This window comes from Adiantum capillus-veneris, chromosome 10 (assembly GCF_014529385.1).
Source record: "Adiantum capillus-veneris isolate H3 chromosome 10, ASM1452938v2, whole genome shotgun sequence".
Lineage (NCBI taxonomy): Eukaryota > Viridiplantae > Streptophyta > Polypodiopsida > Polypodiales > Pteridaceae > Adiantum > Adiantum capillus-veneris.
Window position 1 is genome coordinate 17,271,958 of NC_140940.1, and position 27,761 is coordinate 17,299,718.

Below are 27,761 nucleotides of genomic sequence, written 5' to 3' on the forward strand. Positions count from 1 at the left end.
AACAACGAGTGCCCTACCGGGCTCCTTGCCACATCAACATCGTGACTCAAGACCACTGTCCAATGGTTGTTCTCTATCACACGCCACCCTTCTGTGCCAAAACATTGTGAGTGTCTATCGGTCCCACCATGGCCTCCCAAGCCACACACGCACAATGCCACACAAAAAGCCAATAGCTAAACGCCATAGCCACAAGCAAAATCTTTCTCTCCCACTTCACACAACTATATGTGGTCACGGTTTTGCTTATCTACCCTACACTAGGAGCCCCAAACATTGCTTATGGGATCACTGTGCTCGACGTGGCAGCCACTCTTGACCTGCCTTTGAAGGCACCCTTAAAATCCCCCAAAACTCCCCTAAAACCTCCTCATGGTGCCACTTTCAAGCACTTGCAACTCCTTGCTCCATGCTCCAATTCCTAAGCCGTAAAAGCTAGATGGAAATTCACCTTGCCAACTACAACCCCTGCAATCCACACCAATTTTTCCCTTCAATGTGGCTTTAAACTGCACATTTGAAAATTGGAAAAAACCATATGTACGCATCTAATCGCCATCGGTCCCCAAATTCATCTTGACATACCTAGGAATCAGATTGACAAGACATCAACTCCTACCGACTTCATATAGTGCATACCACTTTCCAAAACTTGGTCAAGGCCCAAAAACTCCCAGATGGCATGGTTCCAACACAACCAATTGGGTGCATAACTAGCCCCCCTAAAATTTTCAATTGGCTGTATCTTTCACATTCTAGCTCGGATCGACAATCCAAAACGACCGGCATGCTCACAACACAAGCACTCCATGGATGTCTGCTCATACCAGCTTTGATCATCTGTCCCTACCTTTCCTATGTGTTGAGGATCTGCAAATCAACATACCCTCGTTTGAGGAGCTGTCTGGACTGGCTTCTAAAGCACCTTGAGCACCACATTCTAGAGCACCACTCTAGCACTTCAAACACTTGGACTTGCCATCCCAATTGGACCCCTTTTTGGAGACTTCTTGTCCTATGAGACCACATGAAGCATACATTTCCGCTATCACCTGCCTCTTCAGGCCCTTTTTATGCGCTTTAACACTCTAGCTTGCACTCATAGGCACCCACAACAGTGCATATGCCACTTCATAGCACCAAAAAACTTTGGTTGCACCACTGTATCCCAAGTACCATTAGTGTCTCAAGGACTACAAGAGTTACTTCTAGCTTCCTCTTCAAAACTCGTCAATTCTCGCACTTCTACCACCTCCTTCATGGCTTGTTTCGGAACACCTACATTCTCTTCAAAACCTTTCACCACTTATTTACGCAAATCCTCATGGACAAAGACATTGGGGGGACCCTAAACATGCATTGCTGCAAATTTTGAGGTTCATAGGTACATGTGATATCTTCTCTACTCCACCAACACCCTTACCAACTTGTATCAAATGCATATCTACATATGGCTAAGCATTTACCTTTGGGAGCCCTTCTATCTGCATTGAACTAGGTGCACAAACCCTCTTTGCATGTCGCATCAAACCCATATCTAGTTTCTTCCTCACTTTGTGGATTTTTACCTTGGCAACCTTGACAGCTTCATCATAGCTCTTTGGTTCCTCATCCTCGTTTTTCTCTTGGACTCGTAGATGTAGACAAGCTAGAAACCTCCCTAGCTTGAAGAATTTGGCATTGGCAACTTGGGTAACAACTACTAAATCTTTCCAACATGCTTCAAACTTATCAAGAAAGGCACTTAAATCTTCCCTTACATCTTGTCGTAGGCCTTTGATTCTTGTATTTTCTTCCACAACCAACACAAACTTTTGAAACCTGTGAAGAAACTAATCTTGAACCGCAATCCAACTCTCTTTGCTTGCAGCTTCTAAACCATCGAACCAGGCCTTTGCTTTACCTTGCAACACCAACAACATTGTTTGCAGCTTTTCTTCATCACTCCACATCCACAATGACAACATAAACAACTCAAAATCTGCAAACCACTTGTATACATCTTCATCATTGTCGAAAGTTGGACCAATATCGTGTCTCAGTTTTACTCTTGAACACATCATAAGGGAGCAATAAGTGTGCTCCTCAATGGGGGCAACAAAAGATGGAGAGTGGGAATGGGGAACACATCCAACACACACACAAATTCCTCTCTATAGCTCAATGCATTCCCAACACCCCTATGCTCTAGGAAACACCTTCAAAAGATACAACATCCACTAGTAGACTACCACCTGCACACCTCTCAATGCACACACACTTATAACAAGATCACCATTCAACATAGACACACTGCCAATGCTCATTCCATCACTTCCAACACACACTACACCTCAATTTCACTCTCTTTGCACCACAAAGCGGTGTGTGGGCACACACCTCCACCGGCATTGACACACACTCAAAGAGCAAGAGAAAAAAAGGGGGGGGGGGGGGGGGGACGATGCCAGAATCGAGGGGTAATGGCTTGATATTGCTTAGCATGATGATTTCACAACCACAAAAATGCCAAAACGGAGAGCTTCCACAAGAAAATCCCTTAGGGCTCTTCACTTGGCTCTCACAGGTCACCACTATGCACAGAACCCCTAAAAAAGACTAAAAAATTCGTTTTATAGGGGGCCCCTGCCCTTTTTTAGCAACCTTGATTTCATTGGACACTTTAGGTGCTTCATTTGGCAATTTAAACAAGCATGAAGCTATTTGGATTGACTTCCCTTTCTCTACCACACTCCCATAAGCTCGAGGAGGGCTAGCACGAATGCCTCCTAGGATTCAATCTTAAAAAGGGGGCCCTTTAGGGGACCCCGTCTATTTCAAAGCAAAGGTGATGTTATTGTATTTGAGGATATGAAGGCTCGCACAAGAAACATTGCAAAATGATACTCAACAATTTGATATACCATACATTTCAAGGGAGTTGGAGGAAGTTCACTTGTATGATCGTACTTCAATGGATGGGAAAGAGCCGGATCACAATGAAAAGTTACTTTTACACATGTGTAATAGCATGAGTATGCTCATTGCCAATGGTGTATCTTTGTTGAGTGGAACCAATGGATTTACATGTAGAAAACATAATGGGGATAGTGTGATTGACTATATGCTACTCTCCAAAGCCATCATGTATCTCATAAAGAGTTTTATCTTTGGCCAATGGATCCCAAGATTAGACCATTGGACTTTATTTATTGACCTAGCATGTGGAGAAGCAATTAAGCATGATAATCTTAGCCAAAGGGAAGAGAAGTTATCATTATGTATGGATTTCAACCGGGCACCAATGTACTTTGAAATGGTTGAGCAAAAGTTATGGATGACAAAGCTTCAATATGACGTACCATTGGAAACTAAATGGGAATCTGTCAAGAAAGTTATTTATTCTTGTGCCAAAGAATGTTTTGCCATAAAAAATCTCAATGGTATCAACAAAGATAAATAACGCAAAAGGTGGTTTGATAGAGAATGTCAAGATGCTCAAAAGTACTTGATAAAGCTTGATGATGCAGCTATGGGTAAAGACAACTATCAAAGTCATTTGCATACATACAAGGCATTGATTCAAAAGAAGATGGGAAGTAAAGAAACAACTTTTCAAGCCTAAGAAAAGGCACGTGCATTTGGAAGAGTTTGGAGAAACTTGAGGGACAAGGGGGTTGAGAATTTTGGTAACTTGCATCTTGAGGGACAAGGGGGTTGAGAATTTTGGTAAATTGCATCTTGTGGATATGTAGACACATTGTAGACAATTAAATGAGCAACCAAATGCTGAAAAAATGCTAGTTTATGGTTCAATCCCATTATGCCCTCTTTTTTTACTATTGACGATGTATGCGATAGGCTTGGAAACTTGGCCACTCGCAAAGCAGGAGACTTCAAGGTATCAAGTCGGAGATGATCAAATGGACGGGAGATTTTACCCATTAGTGGATGTGTGAAATGTTCAACCTTGCACTTAAACATGGTTTACCTTTGTAAGATCCCCAATTTTTGGGCCTCTTCTAAAAATAAGAAAAATAGCTTTCAATATTTGTTTTGCTAAATTTTGACTTAAGATGCTTGATTGACAGTATTGGAAGGTTCTAAAGTAAAAAGCAAGATCATTTCCATGTTCGAGTAGGTTAGACGGACGTTTGGTTCAGTTTTGAAAAAATCTATTATTTTTAGTTTTTTCATGCTTTTCATGCTTTTAGGTGCTTTTTTGCAAAAAGCAAGGTCGGATCCTTAATCTACGTGTTCCAGGGAAGCTATAGTTCAATTTTATAAAAATATGCTTTTTGAGTACTTTTCACTCTATTTTTAGTTTTTCATGATTTTTAGTGCTTTTTAGTGAAAAACGATTCCTCTTTCTTATTCCAGTGGACGAGGGGAACCCCTGGTTCAATTTAAGAAAATTTTACTTTTTTTTGTGTGCTTTTTACTCTATTTTTAGCTTTTCGTGCTTTTTCGCATTTTTGAAAAGCAATGTGTTGTTTATGATGACCTAAACATAAAAATATTAATTTTAATCTCTGTCGGATTTAGAAATGATCACCCGGAGCAAAAACGGGACCAGATGGGATTTTTACGAGAATTATTTTTATAAAAAGCGGTATCGTAAATACATCGGGACAGTAAGGGAAAGTCAGAATTATGTCAAAACATTACGGTGCGGCATAGTCTAGCTACGGTTTCCATTAGTTGGCCAGATACTGCTCAGATGGCTAATTTTGCGGTAAAAATTGAATGGTAAGTGGGAGAGTTGACCACCAAAAGCTGTGCCATGTCTTTAGAAAAGACTGAGTCTTTTCCCAAAAGCTGAGGCTATTCCAGATTGAAAATTAGCGCTACCTGTAGCTTGGACATCACTGTGACCAGCTGCAGAACCTATAAATTGGCATAGAGTGTAGTTTTCAGTGCCGTCTGTTGCGTCTACTACCACAAGGCTATATGTATCTATTATACGGAGTGGTGCAAGCTCTTCATCACCATCTCCATAAGATCTTCTCTCTCTCTCTCTCTCTCTCTCTCTCTCTCTCTCTCTCTCTCTCTCTCTCTCTCAAGACACTTTCTCTCTACTTGCTTACTATCTTCACTCTGGTTTCACGGTGTACGCGCTCTCTGAAAGCTTTTGTGGTGAATACCTCTACGTAGCTCTCATCACCGCTCTCTTGCGGCAAATCAAGAAGCCTTTTGGTAGCCCCTAATCTATTCTAAAGCACGGTGAGAAGCTCTAAACTCCATAGCCATCATCTGTGTGTGTGTGTGTGTGTGTGTGTGTTGTTTTTTTGAGTAGTCACCCTCTTGGTGATTGTCTTTTTGCATACGAGTGCATGTATGGATTAATCGAGCAGGTGCAAAATTTCCTCATGATTATTTCATCATGTTTAACACGCTGATTGATGCACATGATGCGTTTGTGGTCACATGCTTGGATAAAAAAGCGCTTTTTGTTTCACGTCATAGAGGCGGTAGGGACACTGTTTTTGTCATAAATCACAAACCGCTATGAATCAACCGAACCCTTTATATTAGAGATAAAACACATCATTTAAAACATTTTCTCTCTTTGGTGTCATGTGAAAAACACGCACAAGCTAAGAGATATGGTCAAAAAATGGGAATGCATATCCATGGATTTCATTATAGGACTTCTTACATCTCTGGGATATGACTCTGTTTTTTGTGGTTGTTGATATGCTTACAAAAATGACCCATTTATTTCCAGTCAAGACAACATTTACGGCTAAGGATATAGCTGAAGTCATGAAAGGTGTTTTCATGTATCACGGTTTACCTCGACGAAATATTTTTGATGGTGATGCGACATTTACTTCAAATTTTTGGAAAGCCTTATTCTCAGCTACTACAGAAACCCAGTTAGCCTTTAGTAATGCTTATTATCCTCAAATTGATGGGCAGACAGAAAGGAAAAATCAAATCATTGAAGACATGGTGTATGCATGAGCATAGTAAATGGACTAGATATTTGTATTCGGTTGAATTTGTGTATAATTCCTCATTCCAACGCTCAATTGGGATGTCTCCTTTTCAAGCATTGTATGGACAAGAGTGTCTAACTCCACTTAAATGGAGTAAGACAAGAGTGTCTTACTCCACTCAAATGGACAGACCCTCTCATACGAGTTCAATCATCCAAAAAAATGTTGGATGAAATGCAAATACAAACCGATCTTATATGATAGGATATTAAGATTGCTTAAGATGGACATAAGAATTATGCTGACCCAAGATGATCTGCGCGATATGGTAGTTTTGAGAGTGAAACACAAAAAGTAGTTCTTTATCAATGGGTAAGTGTGGGAAGCCAAGTGCCAGATATTGTGGACCTTCTGTAATCAGAGAGCGGATTAATGGTCAAGCTTAGAGACTCTTTTTACCACCACACATAAAGGTACATGATGTTTTTCATGTCAGCTTACTCAAGAAGTATGTACCTGATCCGCAATATATTCTTGATGATTGTTGGGGGTTCCATCGTTGCATAGCTCCAATGACAACAAAATTATCAATCCGGAGGGATGAGCTACCCGGCTAGGGCATGGAAACACTCACATGATTAGTGAGCTAATCATGGCAACACAAATGGTTGACTCTGTGAGGTGAGATTCGCGGCCTATGGAGGAGCTAATCCACAACGATTGGCAATCTCCACATCCACTTCTCTTCACCTCTAATCAACCCAATCACACACACTAATGATTTCAAGACGCACACAACACTAATCCTATCATGCAACACACCAATCACAACCACACACACATAGATATATCGAGCACCACACTCCAATCAAACCTACATGCACACACAAGCAAGAGAGGGAAATCACACAAGAATAGAGACTGATTAACCAATAATTAGTTACGATCTAGCTAATCAAAGCATCATAGGAAATCATAAGAAGCATGCAAGAGACATAGTGAAAAACAATTAAACTTTGATTAGTGTTAATAAAGTCACATGAGCAGGGAGAAGCTCAAGGACTCCATAGCCCCACACCTCAAGAGCTCTCACCAAAGAGTGCTCTCAACAATGAGCTTGAGAACCCTAATTTCTTTTACACACTGCCTTATATACCTAGGGTAAAAATATGCAATGTTCGCACGTCCAAGGCCTTTAGGGCTCCACAACTGACTAAATTTGTAACCTAGGCACACTAACTAACCTATTCTTTTATAGCTTGGAACTCCCATTGAGCCCGTAACACATTAAAATATTACAATGCCTTGAAATAAATTTTAGAATTTACAATACGTGACCATTTTGGAAAAACGTGAAAAATGTGTAACTCCAACCTTTACTGCTTCTTTGTATTCATCCGTGATGTGCATCCGTAAGGCTTGGGCCTTTAGCAGCTTCTATTAACTGACATTGACTCAGTTAACATCCCCCCCCCCTCCGATTTTAGTGCCCATCCTTGGACACTGTTGAAAAGTGTCCGTGGAGGCTGTGGAAGGTTTCTAATTGGTTGTTGATGGGCTGATTGTCTTCATTTATCGTTGAATTTGTTGATGAGGTTCAATTTGCTACAGCATCTTGATTGGTCCGAATATGTCTGATGTGAGAGATGATGTGGGATTTGTCCATTATAATAGCATAATGATGAGGTTACTGTTTATTTATGAAAAGTGTGTACGAGGGAAGTAGAATGATGAGGTTCTAAGTTAGGGTCTAATATCTGGATGACCAAAGGGAAAAAACCCAGTTGGAAAAAAGTGCCTTTGAGATACATGCATTATTGGAGTACTTATTAGCATGGGAAATATTAATAAAGTACTCAAGGGATTATTTGCTGATAGATATTGAATTAAAAAGGCAGCAAATATGAGAGGGTAGAATGATGGAACATTGATTTTCATGTTGTAGTCCACTCAAGGTGCATAGGTGGAAGCAAAAAAGAGTGTCTAATGCATATGTCCCATGATGGGACATCCTATTTATGCATACACGAAAATGCATGGAAAACAATATGCTGTGCAAGAAGGATTTTGAGGGGTTCTTCAGAAAGATGGTGTAGCTATAAAAGCATATGACATGGCTTTGCAAGCTGGCACCCCTTTAAGAATGGTTTTCGTTGTCGAGGATATGTGCTCTCATCTTACTGTGTATTGTGCGTGAGTGTTGGACTCTACAACACTCCACCAATTGTAAGTTAATGTTAACCACTGGCGTCCATTTCTAGTAGTCATGGGCCGAGCTTGTCGGGCCAATAGGAAAAGGGTAAGAGTGATCATCGATGAGAGACGCATTCTAACAGGAACATTCAAGGGTTAGTTGGCTAAGTATGGGCGCCCAAGTGTGAATGGGGCGAGCTCATATAAAAGTCATCTAAACCTAAAAATCATTCATTCTTTCATTTGTGCAATTGAAGAGTGTTGTTGCTCCATCTCCATCCTCTTCTTCTTCATCTCCTTGTGTGTGTGTGTGTGTGTGTGTATACGTGAGAGAGAGAGAGAGAGAGAGAGAGAGAGAGAGAGAGAGTGTGTGTGTGTGTGATCCTGCATTGTGACAACGGCACGGCGGCGGCGAAGTGGTTGAGCGCGGCGCAACGAAGCTCCTTCTTCTTCATGGCAAGGAATCCTCCATGACAGCAAGCGTAGAGCGGTGAGTGACACACCATCGCCATCTTTGAGCTTACTAGTTTAGGCTAGTTGCGTGCTTGGAGCCATCTGTGGCTCGCACACAGTGCTAGGCAAGGCCCTTGCTTTGATACGTGCAGCAGAAGCCCACATATTTGGCACCGTTGCCGAGGAATCACCCTGCACTAAGCTCAAGAGGCACTCTGTGCTTCTTCTATGAGTGTTTGTGTTAGAAAGGAAGAGGAAGAAGAAGAAGTTATTTTTTGCAAGCTTTAATTTCCTACATAATCTTTGTTTTCTGCCAATATCTGCTTTTACACAGTTTTTTATAATTTGCACAATTAGTAGTGAATGAGTGTTTTCTGCCAATGTCTGTTTGCACACAGTCTTTACATAGTTAGTGAATAGCTTGTTTCTGTCAATGTCTGCTTTTACACGGTTTATTAGTTGCACAGCTAGTCGTTAGTGTGTTAGGTAGTGAAAGAGTAAGCAATTAGCAGAGTAGGAAGCTGTACTGTGATTTGGTAGTTAGCAAAGTAGATAAGCTTCGTTAGCAGAGTAGTTAGCTGCAGAAGAGATAAGGTTAGGTTAGTTAGGTGAGTAGGCAAAACGTTTTGTGTGTGTGTGGCCCAAAAAGGCCACCAAAACCGCACGCGACGACCGGCCAAGATTAAAAAAAATAAAAAATAGATTTTTTAAAATAAAAAACTTCTAAAATATTTAAGCGTGAGGTGTGAGCGTGCTCTACAAAAATTTCGGATTGGCATCGGGATCATTTTCCCAAGCCCAAGCCTAAGCCCAAGCCCAAGCTTCAGTCCTCAGTCCTCTAATATATACTAGACTCACTCTTATATATATACCCTACCTCCACAAGAGGAAATGAGGTCATGTGAGACAAGTTCCTCAAGTCCTCCACCATCCCCTTCACACTCACCCTTTGGACTAACTAATTCTAGCCCTCTCCCCACCTAGGAAAAGACTAGTTTTAGGATTCCGAGGGCTGTACGTAACCGAAACGGGGGCTGTAAAGCACGGCACGTCCCTCTAGCCAAGATTCTTGTTTTGAGCTATCGTATGCCATATTCTGTGGCTCAGTTTAAAAAAGGGACCAAAAACACAAAAAAATTGGGTTATAAATACCTAAAAAACTAGGTGAGCGGCCTCCATGGACACTCACATACACCTCTAGAGTGTCGAAGTCACATGCACTTATGCTCTGGTAGTGTGCTAGAGAAAGAGCACATCAAGAGTGTCTCCCTTTACGCGGTTACTCATTATTCCTCTCCCTTAGGCTCTAGGCCCTGAGCGGGAACCTAAGGTAGTACCACTCAGGACCCGCCTATAGCATCTAGTGACTCTTCCTTTGACTACGATGTCATGGAGGGTTACCCAATGCCTAATCCTGATAGCTCAAGCCAAGACATGCATGCCATGGGCCCACGGTCCGGGCCGATCGTGCTTAGCCGCTTGAAGGAAACCTTTAGTAGAGCCACTCGCTCCGAACATGGAGCTAACGATGTAAATGGGGGGGGGGGGGAGTAAATTCTCCATTCATGACCAACGTAGACCCCTATGCCCTTAGAGAATGTGCACGTGAATACTCCATTCACCGCACCCCTGACTCTTCAGAGCTATTCACCTTCGAGGTTATATTACATGATGGTAAAAGCCTTGCTGAAGTACAAGAAGTTGAGCGGTATATCATCGCGGCTAGGGAAAAGGAAATTGAGAGCGTACGCAAGGTGGAGCAACGAAGAGAGTTAAAAGCAAAAGCTTGTATGTCAATATCCTTGCTGCTGGGAGAGCAATTGAGTGCTCCTGAATTAACGACCACTAAGGGTCAACCCAAAGAGAGCCACATTGCATTTAGTTCAAAGGACACCCCTAGCACCTCAAGCATAGATGGAGCATTCCTAAATGAGAACTGGGAGTACGAACTACAAACGAAAACTCTAACCAATTTATACACAGGTCACACCTATCACGTGGGATGGTTAGATGTCCTACAATCCACAACAGGTGTTACTAGTGTGGAGGGTCAACAACAAAGAGTTTGTGAGGTTATCCATAGGGTTATTGAGCTAGAGAGACAGAACAAGGGGATCCATATGCCTTCAACGGGTCTCATGAGATTCTTGGATACAGGGAAGGCTAAACAACCAACTTTATCCACAAATGGAGACTCCCTCGGTAAGTCTGATGGATCCCCCATATGTTGTTTTACCAGGGGTCTTAGTGCAATCTGAGCCCACAAGTGATAGCTTTACTTTTCCAAGTCTAGCTCATCTTTCCTTTGATTACACCACGGCTACCATGCCTACCCCAATGATGGGCATGCCAAGAAACACGCCATGGACCTCATTTGTTAGTAAAGCACCACTACATGGTAGCTCAATGCCTTCACTGACAAGGTGGAATATTTGGGATTTATAGTATCCAAGGATGGTGTTTCTACTGATCCAAGTAAGATCAAAGCTGTTGTAGCTTGGCCTACATTGAAATCAGTACAAGAAGTACGTGGCTTTCTTGGGTTAATAGGATGGTATCGTACATTTATTGAAGGTTATGCTAAGATTGCATCTCCATTGACCAATACGCTTAAGAAGGCTAAAGTGTTTACTTGGAATGAACGTGCTCAAGCTAGTTTTGAGAAACTCAAAGAAGCCTTGGTGCATACTCCAATACTAGAGATTCCAGACTTCTCAAAGACAATCATTGTGCTGACTGATGCAAGTGGACAAGCAATTGATGGCATTCTGTCTCAAGAAGGAAAACCAGTAGCTTATGAGTCTCGTAAGTTATGTATACATGAGTTAAAGTACCCTACGCATGACTTAGAATTATTGGCCGTTGTGTATGCTCTTAAAGTATGGAGACATTATCTTCTTGAAAGGAGATTTGAACTACATACTGACATAAAAGCCTGAAGTGGATCTACACCCAACCTGACCTTAATATACAGCAACGAAGATGGATGGAGTTGTTATAAACCTGGGAAGTAAAACCTTGTGGCTGATGCTTTGAGCAGGAAGAGTACTGTAACGACTGCCACAACCTCTACTACTTCTTTAATTGACCTTATTCGAGAAGGTATAGCTAATGACCCGTATTACATAAAAATCTAGTACTTGATGAACTTAAAAAATAACACAAAGAAGCAAGAAAGGAAAATCAAAGGCTTTCACGTTGAAGGTGATGACCTTTACTTTGGTAACCGTCTTTGTATTCCAAATCATTATGGAATCAAACTTCAAATATTAGAGGAAGCTCATGATATACCTATAGCAGGACATCCAGGATACCATAATACCTACTCTACTGTAAGAAAGATTTTATTCTGGCCAGGACTAAAGCATGATGTGTTGAACTATGTTACAAGATGTCTAACATGCCAACGCATTAAAGCTGAACGAATCCGATACCCCGGTAAGCTTCAGCCTATTGATGCTCCACAAATGAAATGGGAATGCATATCCATGGATTTCATTACAGGATTTTCTACATCTCTGGGATATGACTCTATTTTTTGTGGTTGTTGATATGCTTACAAAAATGACCCATTTATTTCGAGTCAAGACAAGATTTACGGCTAAGGATATAGCTCAAGTCTTCATGAAAGGTGTTTCATGTATCACGGTTTACCTCGATAGATTATTTCTGATCGTAATACGAAGTTTACCTCAAATTTTTGGAAAGCCTTATTCTCAGCTACAGGAACCCAGTTAGCCTTTAGTGCATCTTATCATCCTCAAAGTGATGGTGGACAGACAAAAAGGAAAAATCAAATCATTGAAGACATGTTGAGAGCTTATTGTATGTATGAGCACAGTCAATGGACTAGATATTTGTATTTGGTTGAATTTATGTATAATTCCTCATTCCAACGCTCAATTGGGATGTTTCTTTTTCAAGCATTGTATGGATAAGATCTTCTTACTCCACTCAAATGGACATACCCTCTCATAAGAGTTCAAGAATCCAAAGAAATGTTGAATGAAATGCAACTACAAACAGATCTCATACGACAGGATATTAAGACTGCTCAAGATAGACAAAAGAGTTATGCTGATCCAAGACGATATGCCAAACTGTTTGAAGAGGACGATATGGTATTTTTGAAAGTGAAACCCAAACGTAGCTCTCTATCAATGGGTAAGTATGAGAAGCTGAGTGCCAGATATTGTGGACCTTTTGTAATCATAGAGCGGATTAATGATCAAGCTTACAGACTCTGGTTACCACCACACATAAAGGTACATGATGTTTTTCACGTCAGCTTACTCAAGAAGTATGTACTTGATCCACAACATATTCTTGATGATTCTCTATTATCTACCTCTACCGATGGAACTTTTAAAGTATATCCCGAAGTAATAATTCAGAGCAGAACCAAGCCTCTGCGTAATCGGACCATTATTGAACACCTTGTTAAATGTTCAACGTATCCTTAGGAACATTCCACTTGGGAACATAATGATGTAATGAGACTAAATTATCCAGATTTCATGTCGAGGTGCGGACACCTCAAATTTTTCAAGTGTGGGAGAATGTAAGATCCCCAATTTTTAAGTCTCTTCTAAAAATAAGAAAAATAGCTTTCGATATCTATTTTGCTAAATTTTGACTTAAGATGCTTGATTGACAGTATTGAAAGGTTCTAAAGTAAAAAGCAAGGTCGGATCCTTAATCTATGTGTTCCAGGGAAGCTATGATTCAATTTTGTAAAAAATTGTTTTTTGAGTGCTTTTCACTCTATTTTGAGCTTTTCATGATTTTTAGTGCTTTTTAGTGAAAAGCAAGTCCGCTTTCTTATATTTTTAGCTTTTCGTGCTTTTTGAAGTTTTTGGAAAGCAATGTGCCTTTTATAATGATCTAAACATAAAAATATTAAATTTAGTCTCCGTCGGATTAAAAATATCACCCATAGCAAAAATGGGACTAGACGAGATTTTTACGGGGATTATTTTTATAAAAAGCGATACCGTAAATACATCAGGGTAGTATGGGAAAGCCATAATTATGTCGGGATATTATGGTGAGGCATAGTCTAGCTACGGTTTCCATTAGTTGGTCAGATACTGCTCATATGGCCAATTTTGTTGTAAAAATTGAATGGTAAGTGGGAGAATTGACCACCAAAAGCTGTGCCATGTTTTTAGAAAAGATTGGAGTCTTTTCCCAAAAGCAGGAGGCTATTCCAGGCTGAAAACTAGTGCTACCTGTAGCTTGGGCATCACTCTGACCAGCTGCAGAACCTATAAATTGGCATAGAGTGCTCAGTTTTCAGTGCCGTCTGTTGCGTCTACTACCGTAAGGCTATACGTATCTATTATACGGAGTGGTGCAAGCTCTTCATCACCATATCCATAAGCTCTTCTCTCTCAAGAAGAAGAAGAAGAAGAAGAAGAAGGACACTCTCTCTCTACTTGCTTACTATCTTCTCTCGTTTCACGGTGTACACGCTCTCCGAAAGCTTTCGTGGTGAATACCTCTATGTAGCTCTCATCACTGCTCTTTTGCGACAAAGAAAGAAGCTTTTCGACAGCCCCTAATCGATTTTAAAGCACGGTGAGAAGCTCTCAACTCCATAGCCATCTCTCTCTCTCTCTCTCTCTCTCGTTTTCCTGAGTAGTCACCCTCTTGATGATTGTTTTTTCGCATATGAGTGCATGTATGGATTAACCGAGTACGTACGAAGTTTCCCATGATTATTTCATCATGTTTAACACGTTGATTTATGCACATGATGCGTTTATGATCATGTGCATGCATAAAAAGTGCTTTATGTTTCACGTCATAGAGATGGTAGGAACACTGTTTTGTTCATAAATCACAAACCGCTATGAATCAGCCCGAACCCTTTATACCAGAGATGAAATACACCATTTAAAACATTTTTTCTTGTTGGTGTCATGTGAAAAACACGCACGAGTTAAGAAATATGGTCAAAAAACAGCTTGCTACCCACTACACCACGATTTTTTTTTGACTCCAAGCTCCTTGGAGAACTACTGTATAGATTCACCGGATGGTAAAATCCACTTAACCCATTGAAAAGCTTGATGAAACTTGATGATAAATGAATTTAGGTCTTCGTTATCACATCGAAAATGTGAGTTATTAATCGTTCTATAATCAGTTTTACCTACACGTGTAGGGGTGCTACCAAGGGTGGGTACCATATGACGTCGTGAGTTAACCGAGCTGTTTGTATATGTTTTATGGTTTGTTTTTGTCGTTCTATAACCGGTTTTACCTACACGTGTAGGGGTGCTACCAAGGGTGGGTACCATATGACGTCGTGAGTTAATCGAGCTATTTGTATATGTTTTATAGTTTGTTTTTGTGAGTTGGTTTCAACTATTAGATGGCCATAAACTTATGTGAAAGTGTATGGTTAAACATCCCGAACCACATAGGCAGATATGATTAAAGTGGCTTTGTTTTGGGGTTACCGTTTGTTGTGTGAGTACCATATGGGTGAAGTGATGTGATATAGTGATAGTCTATATTATGAAGCTGAGCTTGATGCATTGGTTTGAGGTCAAATAATTTCATTTGCATGCTTTGCATACTCCCAAAAATGACTTTTTTTTTTTGCATATGTGTGAAGTTATGGTTTATGGTTGACCTAAAGGTCAGAGCTGTTTTGCATCATGTTTATGGTGATGGAATGTTATCATATGATGTATGGGAACTTAGATGATGTGGATGCCTCATATGCATGGTTTTGATTGCTTTTCACCTTCCTAAGTAGAAACTAGCTCTATGTGCTAGGGAGGTGAAGTGCAGATGTGATGCATCAACTTTGCAAGGTTGGATGTTGTCAAAATTGGATTTTTATATCATGATTAGTTGCTGGTCGGACTCTTTTTATGCATGAAAGAATCACGTTGGTGCAGCCAAAGTGTATCGACCCTAGTAGAAGGCGCAGACAATGATGTGTATGCTTACAGGTGGTGCATGCATGGGTGATAAAGAAAGTATGAAGGCCCATTCGAAGCAGGGAGATACATAATGGGTATGTTTTGGGTATGTTTTATGTGGTTATGAAGGCCTAAGTGTGGAGATTCGATGCTTGAACAAGGGAGACCAAAAATCTCATTCTGTAAAATTTTTGCAGGCACGAGTGTGTGTGCATTGATTTGGGTGTACTTGCGAGTTCGTTTGAGAAAAGTGTGTGTCTGTGTGGTTAGGGGTGCGGGTTAATCCCTGGGCTATAGAGAGGCAAGTTTGGAGTGTGCTGGGTTTGTTCCCCCTTCCCCCTTTCCATCAGGGTGCCCCCCTAAGGAGCTATCTGATGCTCCTTGGTAGAAGCTGAAAGCAGAGTTTGAAGTAGCCAACGATTGGAAAATGGTCAAAGTAAAGAGTGCAATTGCGAATTGATCGAGATGGCAAAGCCAAGCATTGGCCCGATTTTCACAGATATTGAAGCTCCAGAGGATTAGGCAGCAGATTTTGAATTATGGATGATGTCAATGAGTAGATTGACAGATGTAGAAAAGCTGTAGATGGTACTGTTATTGCTGTGAGGACAAGCAAAGACACGGTTCAATGGTTTAGGTGATGGTGATCGAAGTTCATGGCGAGAGCTACGAATGCAGTTTTTGAAGCGATTTCGGCAAACCATCTCTCCTGAAGAAGCCGGTGCTAGGTTGAAGGCGGTGCCTTACGATGTAATTAAAGAAGTTTTCATATTTCTTGAGCAATTTGAAGCATGTTGGAAGAAATTGGAGGTTGCTACTGGGGTCAAAGGAAACCTATACCTGAAGTTGTTGAAGTTTCTTGAGTGCTTGCATCCAAAGATCAAGGAAAAGGTGGAGGGTGGAGCAGACACCTATGAAGATATGGTTTATTTGGCCAAAGTGAAGAGCAAAAAAGTGAAGCGGAAGCTAGAGCTAGGCTTGCTGAAGCCTATTGATTATGTGCCTGTTGGGATGATTGCAAAGTGTCCTATGGTTCAACCAAAGGAGGTGCCAATTGTTCGAAGTGCGGAGCCTGTTGAGGTAAGGCCTATGGTTGGTTATGTTCCTTGGTGGTTTCTGGTTTATGATGTGCCTATTCCAGTGGTGGACGAGCTTCTCAATGAGGATAAGCCTCTTGTCGAAGAGAGTCGGTGTGCTAAAGAGGTAGCAGATGTCGGGTTTCCAGAGTAGCATAAAGAAGTAAAGGATTATGTTCTTACTGAGATTGTGCATGAAAAAGTAGTAGATTGCAGTCAGGTTGCCGATACCAAAAGCTCAAAAGTGGACAAAGAGTGTGTGCAAAGCCAAGGCGGTGGCCAACTATTCATGGAGCAGAAAAAAAAAGAGGATGAAGATGCAGACACGGAGTCAACCTATGGCAAGGATGATGATGATACAAGCTCCCAGTTTTGGGAGACTAGCAAAGAGGAAAGCCTGTATGAAGACTTCACATCCTACGGCAAGCAAACTGATCCCGATGATGTCAAGCTAGTAAGAGTAAAGATTCCTGACTATGTGTATGAAGACATGTCGATTGGAAATGTAAATGAAGAGCAAGTTGAAGAGCCAAAGTCTACAAAAGAGGATATGCAAGTAAAAGTGGTGTGCGGTACCCTATTGGTATCTATGTTCCTAAAGGTAGCCATCAAGTATGCTATAGTGGTGCAACAGGTACGAGGATTTTTCAAGAAGAGTGCTACTGAGGTGACTAGTCTATCCTGGGATGAAGATGAAGTGGATCCATATTCGAGCTTGGCAGAGACATATGGTGATGAAGCTGAACAAAGTGGGTATGTCCACTCCTACAAGGAGGAGGATTCTGTTGATGATATGCTCCAGGATGAAATGGTATGGGGTGAGCTTCCTTCTTTTTTGTCTAAAAATATGGTAGTAGAGCATGTATTAGAAGAATTGGTTCATGAAGATGACGTGCGAGAGGAGTTAGTGGATCCCTATGGCTCTACTTTCTTGGATGGTCCTGAAGAGGAGCTGCTCGAGGCTGCTACAGGTATGGAAGGGAGGATGAAGCTGATGCAGGTAGAGAAGCCTTTGATCGAAGAGTTGGTGTTGCCAATTCTACCAAGTGAAGAGCCACGTGCTATGGCTGTGAAAAATCTTATAAAAGTGGTATGTGCTTCACAGGTGATGAGTATGCTTATGGATACAACTATGCAGTGGACTATTCAGCAGGTACAAAAGTTCTTGGAGGAGATTTCCATCTTCTATGGTTGGGAAGGTATGCTAGATAGGTTCGAGGCGGGTGACGATATGGATGATTCATCTATTGAACAAGATGGTGAGCATGATTGTGCTCAATTTGAAGAGGGATGGATGCTTGTGGATGCATGGAGCAGTGAAGGAGTGATGTTTACATTCTATATGTACCATTGGTTATGTGCATGGGTGCAATTCTACATGAAGCTACTCCAAATGAATGGTTACACTGAGGGTTATGTCTTTGATCCAGGCGGAGGTATTGCTATGATGCAGGGGGCTGGGAAACCTACATGATGGTTGACATGAATAAAACTCTTGCGTATGGTTTTTATGTTCGCACAGTGTTCTCTAGATGCTACAGTTTGTAGCTGAATAAAGGCTTCTTTTGGTTGAGTATAAATGTTCAACAAGGGGTTGGGCAATGATGGTGTAGCCAAAGTGTGTTGACCCTAGTAGAAGGCGCAGATAATGGTGTGTATGCTTACAGGTTCAGGCATGGGTGATAAAGCAAGTATGAAGGCCCATTAGAAGCAGGGAGATCCAGAAAGGGTATGTTTTATGTGGTTATAAAGACGTAAGCATGGAGATTCGATGCTTAAGAAAAAAAATTTACATGTGAAAAGGCTCTTAGAACATGCAAGGCAACTTGGGTAGAGGAAGACATGTGGTCAGTGGAAGAAAGAAAAGTATGGGAGAGAATTCACACCTCTGCATGAGGGAGACCGAAAAAGTCTCATTCTGTAAAATTTTTGCAGAACTGGTTTTTTGTAAAAACTAGCCGTGGAAGAAAATGAAAAGGGCGTTTTGAGCATTTTTGCGTCTCATGCACATAGGCAAATTCTGCACCGATTAGCATATATTTAAGTTTTTGTACTCTACTGTATTTGGGAGGGCGATAGACATAACAGAGAGGGAGAGAGCTTTGTTTGTTGTATGCTCCACCATAGCCCATCAATTGAAGAAGAAGCAATCTGTGGTTGTGTTGCTTTTGATGTTGTTCCCCCTCTCCTCTCTTCTCTTCTGCTCTGTTGCGCGGTGTTTCCGGCTGTGAGTCCCCCCGAGGGTGTGATGTGCAAAGAGAGAGAGAGAGAGAGAGAGAGAGAGAGAGAGAGAGAGAGAGAGAGAGAGAGAGAGAGAGAGAGAGAGAGAGAGAGAGAGAGAGAGAGAGAGAGAGGTGATTGTGTGCGAGGGAAACAAGAAATTGATCTGTTCATGGGTGTCTGTTCATGGGTGTGAGGTAGATTGTGGTTTGCAAGAGTGTGTGCGCATTGATTTGGGTGTACTTGCGAGTTCATTTGAGAAAAGTGTGTGTCTGTGTGTGTGATTCTGTGTGGTTAGGGGTGCGGATTAATCCCTGGGCTATAGAGAGGCAAGTTTGGAGTGTTCTGGGTTTGTTCCCCCTTCCCCCTTTCCAACGTCTTAAGAGTCACATGTGCGTGGACTCCGATTGATTACAGGGGATATGTCAAACTTCAAGTGTGGGAGTTGGTTCAATGTGTTTATGATTCATGGTTAATGGCATTATGGTTGGTATTCTATGGTGTAAGCTGGTGTGGCTCATGGTTTTTTTTCTGGATATGGTTATGTTGTCGAAATTTTTACAGCCATGTTATGTTCTAAAGTGGTTATGCAGAATTGGTTATGCTTCACTCAAGTTGGGTGGAGTGCTCACCCATGTGAAGTGATTGGATTATGGTTTATGATTATGGGATTGGATATGAAATGATTTGGATGGTTTATAGAAGACGTGTAAGGGTAGAGACCCTGTACAATCTAACTGATTAAAGAACAGATCGTTTGTGCATATGGGAAGTGCTATTGTGATTGGACCCATGTGTTATGTTTCTCATGGCAGCGTCGCTACAAGACTAGGATCACCTACATTGCTTAGCCTTAGACTAAAGGGTCGTTGACCTGGGGCTTTTGCTGGATCGAGGGTGTTGCCTAGGCCTTCTTCTTTTTGTTAGGCTCATCTACACGGTTAGTGCATCGGGGGTTGAATGACATACATGGCTAACGCGTTGGGGATTTTGCCTTGGATTTTCCTAAACACCCGGTGTTGGCATCGAAGAGGCGTGGCACCTAAACTGGTATGGTTGGTGTTGATACCCTACCACCTACTCGTACTTGGGTGTCAGGACAACGGCAAGGCCGCACTAGACAAGGGCAAGGCTGGGCTAGGCATTGTGGAAAGGGAATCCAACTAGGGAAACGGGCTAGGAGCCATGCTATATAGTGGGTGGTTGGGAGGTGGACTCCTAGGTTCTAGTTCCCCTTGTCTAACATTGGTATCAAGAGCATGGTTACTATTTTTGGGAAGGCACAGCCGTGGAGGAGGGGAGCCACACAATTCTTGCATGTTCTTTTTTGAATGTCAGGGTCAAGGAGGCGTGGAGCTCACCCCCTCTGAGGAGGACAAAGAAGAAGGACTGCATGGGCAACACCTCTTGCGAGGGAAGCCGTCGATTTGCACCGTGCACCAAATTATGCCCTTGCAGGCTCTACGGCATCGCGCCGGGCTAGGGAGCAAAGCTCGACCCAGGGCTGAAGCCCACTTCGCACTGTAGCGACCACCATATCTCTCGCAAGCTCCTTGCGTGATACTGTTGTCGGCCATGGCGGCTGTGAAGCCTTGAATTCACACTAAAAAAAGCCTAAGGCCAAAGGCCTTAGGACTTTATTAACACTAGGGGTGATCCACACCCCGCCTCAATCAAGGAGCTCCGATCTCGGGAGTTGGTAAGCATCGACCCAAGGGATCGAAGGCAGGGCCAGCAAGTAGATACACCCACACAAATTTTCTGTGTACTACCTGCAGAAAATCAGAGAATTAATAAAGCGCCATAAGGGGAGTCAAAAGCGGCGTTATTTCTCAAATTTGATTGCGGTCAAAAGCAATTCTACCCATACTCGATTCAACTACAACGGGATTAAGGATTTCCCTACACGGCTAACATTTCGGATCGATTTTGACTTGGATAATGTTGACTTCGACGGGATTAGCAAGGCTAATTAAACTTTGCAGTGCTCTCACTATCATGTATTTTTCTGACTATTCCTTTCACTGCACCGTGTCACCATGGATTCAGATATCAATATGACTTTTGATTTCGAGCAAAATATGCCTGATCCTGCCCATGATGGCTCGCGGCCGAATGCTCTCAAGGAGAGTGCCCGCGATGCTACGGCAGGTGACGTTGCTTATGAATTGCTTGACATTCAAGAATTTCGTGCACTTCAGACACGCATATCAGTTATGGAAGGAGATTTTAAATCTTTAAATGAAAATGTCACTAAATTATCCACACTAGTGATCTAATTAATGCAACAACAGTCCAAGGGTCCTGCTAACACGCACATGCGTGAGCACGTTGCTGCACATGGGCAAGGCTCTTCTAATCAAGGACAAGGTCCAACCGCTGATACTTTGCACACTCTCACTGCAAAAGAGGTGGATGAGTTGTTGAAAAACACCAAACCACCAACTTTTAAGGGAGAAGACCGAGACTGCAATAAGGATGCAGTGAATATCTTTCTCAGCAAGTGGGATGGAATTCACGCCTTACGGCGTACTCCGGACGCAGTCAGAGCACTGCAAACACAGAGTGGGGTAGCTTTTGAAGCTATGTTTTGCAAAGAATTATTGCCTACAAATGAGTCTACAAATGGTGGATGTCTCTCAAGGAGAAGAATATCATACCACAGAGTTGGGCAGCTTTTGAAGCTATGTTTTGCAAAGAATTATTGCCTACAAATGAGGCGATCGGAATTGAACGGCTTGGGACACATGTTCCATGCGCCACTACCCATCATTAATATATCTCACTATCGGGATGTTATCCTCAAGTTGGAAGGCTTAGATAACTTTCATCAAGTACGAAGATTTATACGAGGTCTGACACCATAGCTTAAGAAGCACGTCAAGACCCAAGACCCTAAAACACTTGAGGAAGCCATAGTAAAAGCACATATTCACGATGATCCACATGAAAAGAAAGCACATAATACTCATGTGTCTGCTAATACACATGGTAATACACACACACACACACAGTATGGGCACAATAAAAGGAAATTTATCATAGCCAATTCAGAAGCATCTAAAAAACCCAAGGGGTCCAGAGGTCCTCTCTCTCCCGAGGACTTTGATAAAGCTAAGAAAGAGAAATTATGTTTTCAATGTTTAGGAAGTGGTCATGGCAAAAAGAATCGTCCCAAGGGGAAATCTGCTGCTCATGGCAAGGAGAAAGCAATGCACACGGTGCAACTGCTGCCTCTTGAGTCTTCCTCATGATTCTCTACAGTGGAAGTAACACACACCGAGGTGGTGCATGAATGCTGTCTCACAGCTTCCATGTGGCAATAGACCTTCGGACCACATGAGTTAGTACGTATGCACATATCTCTGCAAGGGCACAAGGTGCGCATCTTGGTAGATGACGATACTACTCACAATTTCATCAATTACGGATTGGTGAAAAAACTCAAATTGCCTCAAACTCCGAGTACCCACCGCTACAAGGTAGCAACAATGATGAATGGACATGATACCAAAATCTAGGATACTCAAGTCTGAGCTGTTCTATTGGAAGTACAAGGTTACTCCACGTTCTTGGATTTTTAGGTTATGAACATGGAGAGGGCGGGGTAGTAGGACCATCACTGAAGCGTAGCTATGAGCACAACAGCTTGATGTTCGAATCCCATAGCGCACATGTGTTCTTGTTAGGAGAGAAGGGTGTAGCTTCTTCACCATTGATATGTATAGCTGAGCTTATGCAACTCGTTTCTGATAATGAAATAGATCAAGTTTTCTTGTGTTACTCATTGTCTCATTTTCTCTCTAACATTGAATCTGTTGAACATTCCTCAACGCCGCATGCTTCTCTCTCATCTCTTCCACCAATGGCTACTTCCAAACAAGCAAACGTTGCTAGTGAGTTACAAAAATTATTAGAGGAATTTCAAGATGTTTTTCCTAATGATTTGCCACCAGGATTACCGTCGACACGATCGGTGTAACAGAGCATCAATGTGGTTGCAGGCTGTAAACCTGTCAGTAAACCGCCCTACCGTATGAGTTACTCTGAAGCTACTGAGGCGAACTCTATGCAATAGTGTCTACCTTAAAAACATGGCGGCATTATCTGTATGGTGCTCAGTTTGAGATTGTGTTTGACCATGAAAGCATCAAATGGTTTACACAACAAACGGATTTGAAGGGTCGAAAAGCCAGGTGAGCTGAGATTCTTCAAGAATATGACGCCAAGCTCCGGTATCGTAAAGGTCGATACAATGTGGTGGCTGACGCTTTAAGTTGTATGCCGGAGATCAATTTTCTCTTGTTCACGGAACTTTGTAGTGAATTTTTGGATTCCCTCAAAGACAAATATGAGCATGATGAAGCATCTTCCAAAGTGTGGGGCCATGTACAAATGAGGGATCCTTCTCACTCCAATGATGGTAGTGTAACGTTAACCTCCACACCTAGTTCTCCTCTATCGAATGATGAACTACAACGTTGGAAGCATTTCACCATCGACAATGGGTACCTACTCCATAAGGGGAGAGTTTGTGTACCAACGGACACGAAAATTCAGCGCCAAATTCTTTATGAATGTCATGATAGTCCAAGTACAGGGCACCCGGGTATTCAAAAAACTTATGCTCTCATACGACGACAGTTTTATTGGCAAGGTATACATGGATTTGTTCAAGCTTATGTCTTGCATTGCCAAAAATGTCAAGTTAATAAAGCAGAGCGCCTAAAAGCAGGAGGACTCTTACATCCTTTGAAGATTCCCAATGGAAACTGGGAAAGTATCTCTATGGGCTTTATTGTGGGTTTACCAACCACTGTACGAGGTCATGACTCGGTATGGGTGGTAGTAGACCGGTTGATTAAACTATGTAAGTTTATTCCAACCAAATCAACGGTTAATACACTAGAACTAGCCAAGTTATTTGTGGACAATCTATACAAGTTGTATAGTTTGCCTAGTAACATTGTCAGTCATCATGATCCCAAGTTTAACAATCATTTTTGGAGGGTTGTGTTTAAATGATTGGGTACACAACTATACCTTAGTACAACCGATCATCCAAAAATAGATGGTCAGACTGAACGAGTTAATGAAGTGCTAGAGGATATGCTAAGTGCATACGTCAGCAAAAAATAATCAAACTGGGAAGACTACTTACCTATTCTCGAGTTTGCCTACAATAGTGCTAAGCATGTCACAACTGGATTTAGTCCTTTCATGCTCATGTATGCCTTTCAACCTAGGTCACCTGTTACAGTGGGGTTGGCAACCAAAAAGCTCCAACAGGTTAAGGATTTTCTCCAAGACCACATGGATATGTTGAAACTCGCTCGTCAGAATGTCCGACAAGCGCAGGATCGGTATAAGAAGTATGATGATGAGAAACGTCGGCAAGATACCTTCGAGGAAGGGGAGGAAGTATTTTTTTACGTGTGCCAGAACATTCAAAAAGTCTGAAAACTGGGCCAACACCTAAATTATCTCCCCGATATTGTGGGCCTTTTGAAACACTCAAGCGAGTAGGTGATCGTGCCTACAAATTATTGCTACCTACACATTCTCATATTCATCCGGTGTTTCATGTAAGCCGTTTACATAAGCGGTTACATGGCGACGACAATGTCATTGACTAACATATTTTGGTTGATTTCGTTGAACCTCCTACCTTACCGCATGAACCTGAACGTGTTCTCAATTATCATGAGTTACGTACGCGTCATCATGTACGTCAACAAGCCTTAATCAAGTGAAAAGATCGACCCGAGGAAGGTGCCACTTGGGAAAACATTAGTGTTCTTAAGAGAAGTTTCCCACTTTTGTTTTCGAGGACGAAAACTCTTCTTTAAGGGGGGAGTGATGTCTGGACAATGGCAAGGCCGGACTAGACGAGGGCAAGGCCAGGCTAGGCAGTGTGGAAAGGGAGTCCAACTAGGGCAAAGGGCTAGGAGCCATGCTATATAGTGGGTGGTTGGGAGGTGGACTCCTAGGTTCAAGTTCCCCTTGTCTAACATTCGGATCCTTTTAGAGCTCGGATTCATGGAGGGAGGTGAAGCGGCCTCAGCCTATGGCTGGCTCAAGTAGGTTGGAGGTGTTCTGGCTGGCTCTTGGCGAAGTTAAATTCTCTTTGTCCATAGTAGAGTGGAAGTGGATGGGTGGACCGGTCAATCCCTACACAGGTTCCAGGGCTCTGCTAGTTATTTTGTCATAAACTTTTTGACGTTATGGTATACCCAAATTTTGTCGTTGCATTAATACATGGTTGCCTGTTTCATTTAGATGGGCATTCAAAGATTCTCTATTGTCATCTTCTCATGTCTTTGTGCACTCTATTTCACCCTCCACTATATTCTCGCTCTCTCTCTCTCTCTCTCTCTCTCTCTCTCTCTCTCTCTCTCTCTCTCTCTCTCTCTCTCTCTCTCTCTCTCTCTCTCTCTCTCTCTCTCTTCCCGCAACGCAGTGTACACATATATTCACCCTCCACAATGATATATTTTTCTTGATTACACTTTCATTCATAACACCCATTGAGGGGTAGCACTAGTCGCTAGGTACCTCTGGATGCTATCTGGCTCATGGCCTAAACTCCGTGCTTGGTTGGGTGCCGAGAAATCCTCCCCTATGCAAATGCTTCTGTAACTTTGATGTATATGGAAAATTGTATAAAAGTATGAAATGTATATTTTGTGCACAGACCCCCGGGGAGGGGTATATCTCAGCCTTATGATTGGAGTAATAATTGGGTTAAGCCTTTGCATAAAGGAGGGGATGTAAAGAATGTAAACAACTATCGTACCATAATGATTGGGTCTCTTATGAAAACGTTATTTGGGTGCATAATAGATATGAAATTTAGTGATTGAGCTGAAAGAAATGACAAGCGTGCAAAAGGACAAGTGGGTTTTTGTCGATACCATAGCACATCTTGTTACTCTTCGTGTTCTCATGGAGGAAAGTCGATTGAAAGGCAAGCAATTGTATTGTTGTTTTTTGGACTTTAAGAAAGCTTTTGATATGATTCCACGTTAAAATTTGTGGAGAAGGATGGAAGAACTCCAAGTGGCCAGTGAGTTTATGCTTACGGTTTCTCGAATCTATGAGAAGGTGATGTGTCAATTGCGCATGGGAAGAGGAATTTCAGAGGTTTTTGTAAGCACTATTGGGGCTAAACAAGGATGTCCGTTGTCACCAACTCTCTTTGGTCTATGCATCAATCAATTGGAACAAATGGTACTTGACTTTATGCAAGAAGAAATCATTGAAGAAGTCACTATTTGCAATGTGGTAATCATGATTTTGTTGTATGCGGATGATGTAGTGCTTCTAGCACACACTTTAGAAGATGCACAAAAGCTTATGGTTTTCCTTGAGAACTTTTACTTGCATAGTGGACTGATTGTGAATGAATCCAAAACAAAGGTTATGCTTGTGAAAACCAACCATGATGAGAAGCCATGCATTGTACACAACAATGAGACACTTGAAGTTGTTGAGAGATTAAGTACCTCGGCCTTGAGGTTCCTTCCAATCACAAGTGGCATGAATGTGCTATGCATCCTTTGGAAGCGGGAAAGAGAGCATATAATGCATTTGAGAACATGTGTAATATGGGAAACATCAAGTGTTGGGTTGTCAAGAAGTACCTTTTTGATGCATTGATGACGCCGGTTCTTATTTATGGAGTTGAAGTGTGGGGCGGGAGCATCTCAAAGTCTACTTGGAAAGAGTTTAAGAATGTCCAAAAGCATTTTATTACAAACTTTCTCCAAGTTAAGACACAAACACCATGTATGCTCCTACTTCTTGACTCGGGATCTCTTCCAATTTAGGTTATGGGCATAGAAAGGGTTGTGAAGTACATGATAAAGATGCATCAAAACCGCTCACATCAACTTCCTACAATTGCATGGGAAACAAGAAAAAAAGTTCAAAATATGCATAAAAGCAAGATCTTGAGCACAGAATGGATGTAAGGCATAAAGAAGTGGTTTGGGAGATGGGACGCATTACACTTGCTACATGATGCTTCAATTGACTCCCAAATGAATGAAGCTTTTCTACAACGCCAATGTAGTATGGCTAGGGAAAAATCCGGTGGGTCACGCTGCTTACATTACCACTCACATTTCCCCCAACTACAAAACCATGTTCTTTACGGAAAGAGGAAACCGTACTCACACTTACATGCTTGAGCCTATCCCCTTGTCGGTGATATTCACTATCACATCCATTCAGCTTAGCTCCCATTACCTTCGATGCGGGACAGGGTGCTGTGGAATGGAGAAGAGTCAAATTGACTGTGTACATTATGCTCACTAAAAGTTCAAGAGTCTGAGTACACACACTGCTAGAGTGCTCAGCTTTTGGTCCCATCTAAACTTGCTTCTCTCACATTTTCAGCCATGACTTAGACCTACACACTTTCCTCTCCCAGCCACAGTGTGGGCTCTCCATTGCGACTCTCAACCACAAATTTGGAGCATTGAGAGTTACTCATCACCCATACACATACTATATCACATGTAACTTTGGTCCCATAGGTCCTATTTGACCTCCAGGATGATAATAAAATCTCTCTCTCTCTCTCTCTCTCTCTCTCTCTCTCTCTCTCTCTCTCTCTCTCTCTCTCTCTCTCTCTCTCTCTCTCTCTCTCTCTCTCTCTCTCTCTCTCTCTCTCTCTCTCTCGAATCATAGCTTGAATCTTCTGTGATCGATTAGCCTCCCCAAGGCAAGGGGCAGCCTTGTGGGGGGCGCTAGGCTCAGGCTCGTCCCCAGAAACAGCTCGCTCGACTCTGTGTCAACTTCCAAAATCTCCATTTTTTGCCAACAACTCATTTCACTTCTGTTATCGTCTAAGAGGCCTTGACCTCACCAATAGTGTCAGCTCATCTAGATTCTCTCCCACCAACCAGAGGGTAGCTCCAGCTCCAATGATCGATTCGATGAAGGTTTCAAAGATC